Below are 9,160 nucleotides of genomic sequence, written 5' to 3' on the forward strand. Positions count from 1 at the left end.
CAAAAAGGCATTGAAGAACTATTAAGAGGAGGAGGAGGCTATCTTGTTTTAGAGAAATCAGAGAAAATCCTTGAAAAGTTCAGCTTTTGAAATCCAGCTATTTTCTCCTTGACCTCTTCCAAAGTTTCTAAAAGGTACTTTGTACATATTTTTGCATGTATCTTTTAATCTCAAAAGTGTAAAACGAAACTGAAAAACCACCCAAGAAGTACTGGTGGCTTATTAGATATCTTTGCTTTTATGACACATGATAAATTTAACACCTTTTAAAGTCCTTTTTTTGGTCTCTCCCTTTATATTCACCACTTCATCTCTAAGTGGCTAAAAAAGCCATTTAAACACAAAGGGAAATACTACTGACTTCTATCCACATCCTGAGAAATATTCCATCTACATAGGGCTTGCAACTGAAACATAATTGGTCAGATATTGGCTCATACTTCAGCTTGAAAGACGAGGTCAGGAGGTCAGGTTTTGTGCCCAATATATCAGACTTGAAAGCTGTATATTAAAACAGAGGGGAAAAAAAAAAAAAGAAAAAAAAAGACAGAATTGGTCTCTCCAGTACCAGGAAAATTAGTTTAAAAGTGACATAGATTTCAATTCCCCACAGTGAGCCTGCAAGTGGCCCACCAGTGTGGATTATTGGTCCAGACTGGGATATGTGATGTGAGTGCTGGGGAGAGAGGCTGGGGAGGAGTAAGAAGTGAATTAATAGACTTCGAGATTAACTGTCAAATGATAAATGATTAATCATTTTGTCAACAAATTATCCACAATGAAGCCTTGCCTCCACACCAAAGCACTACCAATTATACCAGTGTAATTGCATCTGGGCAACCTCCCGAGCCAGAGCCCAGTAATAGAACTATTTATCCAATATGGTTTGCTCCCAAAAGGGGAATACTCAGTGCAGCATCCTTGTACTTGTATAGCTGAGCTCATGCTTAGGCTTAACCAGCAGTCTTTGATTAAAAGAAATAAATAAACTCCCCTGTAAATGAAATATATTCATGAACACAGGTTACTCTGCCTGCTCACGCCATTAAGACACTTTTTTATAAGGACAGATAAAAAATCTGGTTGCAGAACCCAAAAATTCCTTGCCCTTCCTGCTGGATACACACCTTTCTTGCTGTGGGTCCAGCTCTGAGGAGCTTCTTCTATGTTGGGGTGCAGTAACAAATAGTTCTATAATTACTCAACTGATTAAACTTAACATCCTAAAGGTTTATGTCTTCAGGTTGAGTTTTCAAATTGACTCCTGATATCAATGACCTGCTTAATCTAACAGATCAACAGGGGGTGGGGGTTTTTTTTATATGTTTGTTTGGGGGTGGGTTTTTGATGTACGTATTTTTAATTTTTAAATTTAATATTTTATATAATTATTTTATATAATTATTTTATTTTATTTTATTTTATTTTATTTTATTTTATAATGGACACCTTGAAAAGCAGACAGAGCTCCAGTGTTGTACCATCTCCCCAGTAAGGTGGCACATTCTACCTGTGGGGAATTATCTGCAATGTAGCTCCACCTATTTTAAAAACTACTTGAAGTGATGTGGGTTCTGTTATTGCCATTTGCTTGTCCTGTGACTTTCAAGAAATCATTTCATGCTTCTGTGATTCAGGCTTTTTTTTTTCCAATCATTGTTATTAATTTCAAGCCAAACAAAACAGAAAAACATTTGCATTAGCCATGCACACTGAAGTATCCAAGCAAATAAACTTTGTGGGTTCCATTTAGTCAGTGAAGGCAGGGAGGAACTTTCAAAAATAATTATCAGTTCTTAGAAGAAAGAGTGAGCAGGATGAATTACCTTTAGGATGTGTCTGCTTTGGACTTTCTAAATTAGAAGTTTATTTAGCAATTCACATCTTAAATCTGCCAGCTTGAGTGCAATCACAGAACTTTTCAAGGAAGAGCTTATGATTTTAATCTGAAGTCTCAAAAAAAGTGAACAATTTATCACTTCCTTTGGTAATTTGTCCCAGTGTTGAGCAGCCAAGGTTATTTCAGATGTCTGTCTTTAATTGCTTGACTAACTTCCAGCTGGTGTTTCAGTTTTTGGTTTTCTCGTTTCAGTCACATGAACTTGAAACCACTGACAACACAGGACTCCAGGATTTTTATTTTCTGGAGTTTTTATTTCTCCCCAGAGAATTATCACAGCCCCGGTGGTGACAGAGCTCAGTAAGTGTTTGGCCAAAGCTCTCAGGCACAGGGTGGGATTGTTGGGGTTGTCTTGTGCTGGGGCAGGAGATGGACTGGATGGTCCTTGTGGATCCCTTCCAACTCAGGATATTCCATGATTTAATGACAAATGAAAGCCACAGCTTCACTGAGATGTGGGTCCTCTCCAGGAGTAACAGGACAGTGACAGAAAGAGAAGAGATGCTCTGACCTACTGGTATTCTCCTTGTCCTTAACATAAGGGCTTGTCTCTATGCATCAGTTTGCTTAGAAAGCAGTCACTGTGTCCTGCTGAGCAGATTCATTTTTCATTCTGCATACAAAGAAAGAAAAAAACAGATTGAAAAGAGGAAAGGGATTCCAGACAGACAAATTTACTCTCAAAGTCTTGGGAGGGAGGAAGATGTTCACAGAAAGCTGAATTAAATAAAGATATTGCACTAAAAAGGCTTTTATATTCAAGATTTTCAAATAATTTCAATATTCTGAAGGAGTTCAGATTTTCAGTAAATACACAAATATCCGATTTCAGACAAATATCCTATTTCAGTGAGTAAAATGAGGTGTGTGGAAACAAATAAAGCATTTGCAGTTATTCCACAGGGTGTGCCAGAGCCACAAACAGAACCAGAACTCTTCTGCTTTACCAGGTTTGCCACACAATTGGCTTTATTCTTTAATCAAATGAGCAACAGGGAAGAATTTTTTATATTGACAAAAAAATCCCTCAAGTGGAGTTATAAAATCATCAGGAGGGAAGTTGTTCTGATTTCTTTAACCAGACAGGCCAAAAGTTGCCAGCCTCCATAAAGTTGTTTCCTAATTTTAAGAGTCTTTGTGAAACTCTGTTTGAGTGGAACCCTGCAGGCTCACTCCAGGGGAATTTGGTTCATACCTGTCAAAGACCAAACAATGAGGATGCTGAGGTGTATTTTTGTTTTTTTCCTGTGCTAGTATGGTGACACTGATTTCCAAATACATAATTCAGAGGAAACCAAAGCTGAAATAAATGCTCCTGCAATGTTTCCAGCAGCACTGATGTGGTCTCAGTAGTCTATCAAGAAATACCATTATTACAGGAAAATTAAGAAAACTATAGTTGCAAGGATAGAAAAAAATTGATTAATTTCTTCATTATCAGAAATGTGAAAGATAAAGAATAGCTTAAGAAAATGAAGGAGAGAAAAATTGTGGCACTGCAGAATCAAGGTAATGATTAAAAATCAGCATCTAATGGGAAGTAAAACATACCAAATACAGACAAATCACAAAACCAGACACACTAATCATCAATGACCACTAGGACTTAATACAGTCTTAGAAATGTTATAGTCTTACTACTGGCTAAATCATATGGTGTTTCTTTCATTTATGTAGTGTCTAAAGTTTTCCTTAAAAAGATTTTTAGAGAAGATATTTAAGATGCAATGTATAACCCAGTGTAAGTCTAAATGTGTTTAATGTTTAGTTTCTCAAAGAGGTAGCTTGAGTTTTTGTATCAGTATGCAAAAGGAAACCATGAGGAAGAAAAAGCTTTGCAGATTGATTTTCTCTTTGACTTGGGAATGTCCATTTCTGACAGGACTTGGGTTGTCTAGTTTTCAATATTTGTATCATAATTCCTTGAGTATAACTAATTTCACATTTTCTCCCTTTTTCTAAGCCTTTTAGGTATATCTGAGTTAAAAACTGCCTTAAAGTATATTTTAAAAACACTTAAGCCCTCTCCTAAAAATTATCAGGATTTTTATTGTAGGTTATTGTTATTAGGAGTTGGCCTCAATGATCCTTGTGGATTCCTTCCAGCTCAGGATATTCTATGATCAGATAAGTGCAGGCCACTATTGTGCTAGGCTCTTCATGACCTCCCAGTATGAAACTCTTCCTTATTTATCCACAAACACTGTGGGGTTCATCCAATCCACCTATAACCATCTAAGACTTCATCTCTGATATGAACCTGCCATCAAGTCTTGGTCTCTGATCAATAGAGAAAGAATCAACTCATCCCACCTTGAAAAGTTGTTCTGAGGAGTGTTGTTTTCTTCATGGATAACTGAGGCTGCCTGACAACTCTTTCAGAGAAAACTTGAACCACCTAATAGACAGAAGTTAATGAAATTAATCCCATTATGTATAAGACTGAAGATGCCTGAAAATCCCACCATGGAAATTGAGGTCAGGGAAAGACAAGAAATATTATTTTACCAGCACAGAAAGGAGAAGCTCTGGAGGAATCATTCATTTTGGCTAAAGGCAGAGCATTTTCCTGCCATCTGAGTCACAGGGCCTGTGGACTCCAGTTTCAGAGCCTCCTGAACTCACCAAATTTTACCTGGAAATTATTTTAGCTGTGAGGAATTTGGCATGTGTTACATGATGCTTCACAATACGGGGAGCCACTCCAGCCTGAGAGAGTACTTCAAACACTGTGAAAAGTTTTAACAACTGTGGGACTTTTCCCAAAATGCCCTGATTTCAGCCTGGACATTGCCAAAGGAGGTCCTGAACCTTGGAGTTTGCTTCCTGCACTTGGCCCACACCAGCCTTTAGTCTGTCAACTTGCAGAGCAGTGCATGAAGCTCATCTATGTTCCCTGGTTTTTGCCTGAGGGGTTGGAGATAGGGAACATGTCTAGCTTATCCTAAGAGAGTCTATTTAAGGCAGACATTAGTCAGCATGTTTGCATTTTGTATTTAAATTATGTAAATGTGTTCAGAGACTGATGGGGGTCTATCTGACAAACCTAAAACCAAGTAAATAAGAATAAGTGAAGCGTGGTGACATGAAAATGGAAAACCCAAATGAAAATGATTTTTCAGGGGATTTATGCACACCTGAAAAAAACCAAAACCACAAACCCAAGAAGTTGGGGCAGGATAAAGTTCACAAATGAACCCTGGGCAGAATGAAGGGAGAGATTTCTTTTCTCATCTGTTCCCTGGTTTTCCCAACCTGGAGCCTAAGGCACCCAGGAGTAAAACAACCACAGGGAACATCCTCCCTCAAGGAAGCAGCAGAAGCAGTAAATGCTTTAACTGGTACCAAGGGCTTTTATATTCATTGCTTCTCAGCAGAGATCTTTAGACATGGTTTTGTCTCCAGATTAGGAAACCATGAGGACACATGTCTTGGACCGACATGGGAGATGTGGCAGAAAAGCAGCGTGGCTGAGCTCAAGTTTCAGGAAAGTTTGGGATGACTCTCCCAGTGTTGGCTTTTGGTCTTATTTCACCTGCCTGTGGCCAAATACTGACTAATGTGTAAATCCTGATACACATGAAGGAAAATGTGATGGTTGGGATGACCCTGATTTCCAAGAGGAGTCATTTGCCTCAAGCTCCTAACATCAGATAATAATTTTTGAATTTGAGATGATCCAAGAAGACTTGAAAGTGATACTTGGGGCTAAAATAAAGGGGTTTGATTGTTTCCTCCTCTCTCAAGTGTTAAATAACATTTTGACAGAACTGAAGCTGCATCTGAAGATTGTCATTTGATAGAAATTTCCACAGAGAAATTCTGAGCTAAAAAATAACCAGGTTTTGGCACTAAGAATTGAAATTTTTTGAACACAAGAAAATGCAAACCAAAATCAAATGTTTAGAATGTTTAGATTTTTTAAAAGACCATTAACATGAAAAAAATCTTATTAAAAGTTATCTTAGTGAATTGGATTCTGATTAATTTTGCAATGACTATTTGACTTTTGCCAAAAATATTCAGATGGTTAATTGCTATATTTTTGAAGTTCTTTGATATCCATTTTTCTCTACTTTTGCATTTTTATTCATTCCAGTCAAAAATTTAAAAAAACCAAGCTCAATGTAAGCGACAAAACAATCCTTTGTGACTCATGGCTTACAACAGAAAGTTGGAGAACCGAAAGAAGAATTCGCATTGAAGCCAAATTTTTCTTTACAAATTAATGGTATTTTTACTAAATACATTTGGTCAATCTGAAAACAGGACAGCATGCAAAAATAAATTAACTGATAGAAAAGCAATTAAATTCTCAATTTGTACCATGTTATATTATTTTGCTGCCTGTACATCACACTTTAGGGAGCAGATTGGGACAGCCTTGTGTCCTTTAATTTGGAGGTTCATGGTTCATAATCATGAAAAGCTAAACTCCAGTGAGTCGGTTTTCCCCTCTTCAATATTGCTTAGTCAATATGACTATTTGCATATATTTGTATAAGAACATCATGGATGAGGATCTGCTTAGGTCGTTTTTTATATACACTATACCTGGTAGAGGCACTTAATAACAAGTGAATTATTTCCATGAGTAATTCTGCATCCACCTTCTTCCCCTCCAACCTGAAAAATCCTTGTTAAAATTAAAATAATCAGGCAACAAAACCTGCTATTGACTTTACCTCTTTATAGTGTTCATCTTATTTCCTGCCCTGAACACAAGAATAAAGCAAGGACAAACATGTCTGTGTTTTATGACCTGAGTGCAAACAATCTGGTGTAATGGGACTGAGGCTGAAAAAGAGAAAGTTTGTAACTAAAACAATGATTTTTTATGTCTATCAGGGTTCTCAATCCACATCATTCTCCACAATCAGTGTATTATTTTTATGCACAGCATTAATGCAATTTCACATTACATGTTCAATTCACTGCAAGGAATTTTTTTTTCTATTACATCTTGGACCATTTCAAACCAGTATTTCTGCACTAAGAGTGTTGTGCTTTTGATATTGTAAAAAGTGAATAAGATAAAAGAAATGTGGCATTGTGTCCTGAAGGTCAGTGAAGCAGAGTGAGCATTAATAGGAAGGTCACAGGTATTGCCTCAGACTTATTGTTGTTTGCACTGGAATAGGAGGATGCTCTGATAATGGAGAAAGTTAAAATTTAAATGTTGTGGATAAATTTTCAAGTACAATGTTGTATTAATTATTAACTTTGACAGAAGCCATCAGTTTTATTTCCTCTAAATCTTGACTATTCCAATATCAGCCTGCCATAAAATTACTTTTACAGATGGATATCTGGATTTGGGGTTAGAGACAAGAAGAAGGTGGTATTTTTTCCATGAATTGTCCCTTTATGCCCTTTTAAAAGTGAATCTTAGGGACTGGCAGAAATGCTTTTGTGTTTCAGGTTTTGAGGGGTTTTTTGCTTGTCTTGAAGTTGGATAAAACCTTCAAATCTCCTAAGTGCTCATCTATTAATTTTTTTTTTTAAATGGTTAATTTAAAAAATTTAAATAATTTAAAATTAAAAGACAATTTATCATTTATTCCTGAATTACTGTTTTCAAAGGAAAAGTGATTTTAAGACAAAAGTTCATAGAATCTTCAAGATCCTCAAACGGTACCACCACAACATTTGACAAGCTCTGATGACATAAAAATACATTTTCATATTTCTAATCCTCTAAAAACTATATAGAAATGGGAAAGTAATTACACCTGCTTTCTCTAGAAATGTTTTTTTGCAGGACATTAATTAGGACTTGCTGACAAAACATCACAAAGTTTTTGTTATCACTGTTATTTCTTGTGTAATGGAAGAAGCATGCATAGTTGCTATTGAAAAAATGGCAGCTGAGGTTTTAAAATTGCTTTTGTTGCCAGCAGCCAGGACTTAAGAGCAAAAGTCTTACTGATGTGGGAGTTAGCTCTTTTGAAAAGAGGAAATTTTCCTCAAATAACTATTAAAAGTCAAGATATGTACTAAAAGATGCCCAGAGTGGAAGCAAACTATATTTAACTAATATTTTATAAATACTGTGTAACCGACTCTATAACATTTTTCCTGGTTTCAGCAATCTGTCTGCAAACTCCTCACCTTAATTTGACACAATTAGTCTGAATTAATTTAAAATAATGCTTTGGGGTGGGTAGGACAGTGGGGTCAGCAGGAGTTCTTGGGGCAAGAAATTCTTAAATAGCAGAAACTAAGGTAGTTATATTGTAATTATAGTGTCTGATTAAATTTATGACACTTTTTTTTTCTCTTTCTAGAACATCAAGTATCACAATACTTACTTTCTGCAATTTTTGCATATTTTTCATTATCTTTGCCTTGAGTTCCAGCTAGCAAAAAAGTGAAAGAGCAGAAAATAAAGAAGCAAAGCAAATTAGGAAATATTTCTTTCAAATCTAACATATTTTCAAGGAAAAAAGGTGAAAAAGTGCCCCATTTATTACTTTGTCATCATTCTGCTTTCATATTTTTGAATCTGGAAATGCTTAGACATTTTTATCACAACAGAATATTTTTGTTGACTTTTTTTGTTGCTGTTGTGCTGCTTTCCCATTTCACCCCACATAAAGAATTTGCTGCTGCTGTCTTTCTGGGAGCAGCCATGAACAGGAAGACAGTGTGGGAACAAGAATGTCAGACTATTACATAGACAAGGTTCTTTGCCTGGGGGCAAGAAAAAAAAATGGAAAAGAAAAAAAAAAAGCACAAAACACTTGAAGAAAAATATGACATTTCTAAAAATCTTGAGTGGCAAGGAGAAAATGAGGAAATGATTGTTCCTTGGCTCTCCCAACACAAGGGGGCATCAAATGGAGTTCTCAGGTAATGTGGACAAAACAAATAAAAAAGGTGTTTATTTACTCAGTGCAGAGTTAGGCTGGGCAGCTCTTTGCCACAAGAAAAAGATGCTAAAATTCTATTTGTGTTCAGGTGAATAAGGATTCCAAACCAACAACACAGGCTGAATTTAGGAAAAAATCAGGGGAAAAAACCTCAAGGACAAGAATGCCAAGACCCCACCAGTTTGCTGTAACTGATTCAGAGCAGGGATTCAAACCTTGGTTTGTGGATGGTTATTGGCTCTCCCTGAAATAAAAGGGAAAAGAGGGGATGATCCTTTTCCACCCATGATTTTAGAAAACTGACTGTGCCTCTTGAATTTCTTTTTGCTTTTATCTTTGATCTTCAGCAGGAGCTTTGATCTACACTTTTTACCTTTTGATGTCACTG

At 36.3% G+C, this 9,160-nt stretch overlaps 1 long non-coding RNA gene across 1 annotated transcript; it reads right to left on the reverse strand.

The window, feature by feature from the left end:
* Positions 1 to 1,647: 1,647 nt before the first annotated feature.
* On the reverse strand, positions 1,648 to 4,299 carry LOC135297870 (uncharacterized). Its single transcript, XR_010359797.1, has 3 exons — positions 4,214 to 4,299; positions 3,096 to 3,254; positions 1,648 to 2,513 (listed from the first exon to the last, which is right to left on the reverse strand). It is a non-coding gene; the product is annotated as an uncharacterized LOC135297870 (long non-coding RNA).
* Between the last annotated feature and the right edge of the window lie 4,861 nt (positions 4,300 to 9,160).

This window comes from Passer domesticus, chromosome 3 (assembly GCF_036417665.1).
Source record: "Passer domesticus isolate bPasDom1 chromosome 3, bPasDom1.hap1, whole genome shotgun sequence".
Taxonomy (NCBI): Eukaryota; Metazoa; Chordata; class Aves; order Passeriformes; family Passeridae; genus Passer; species Passer domesticus.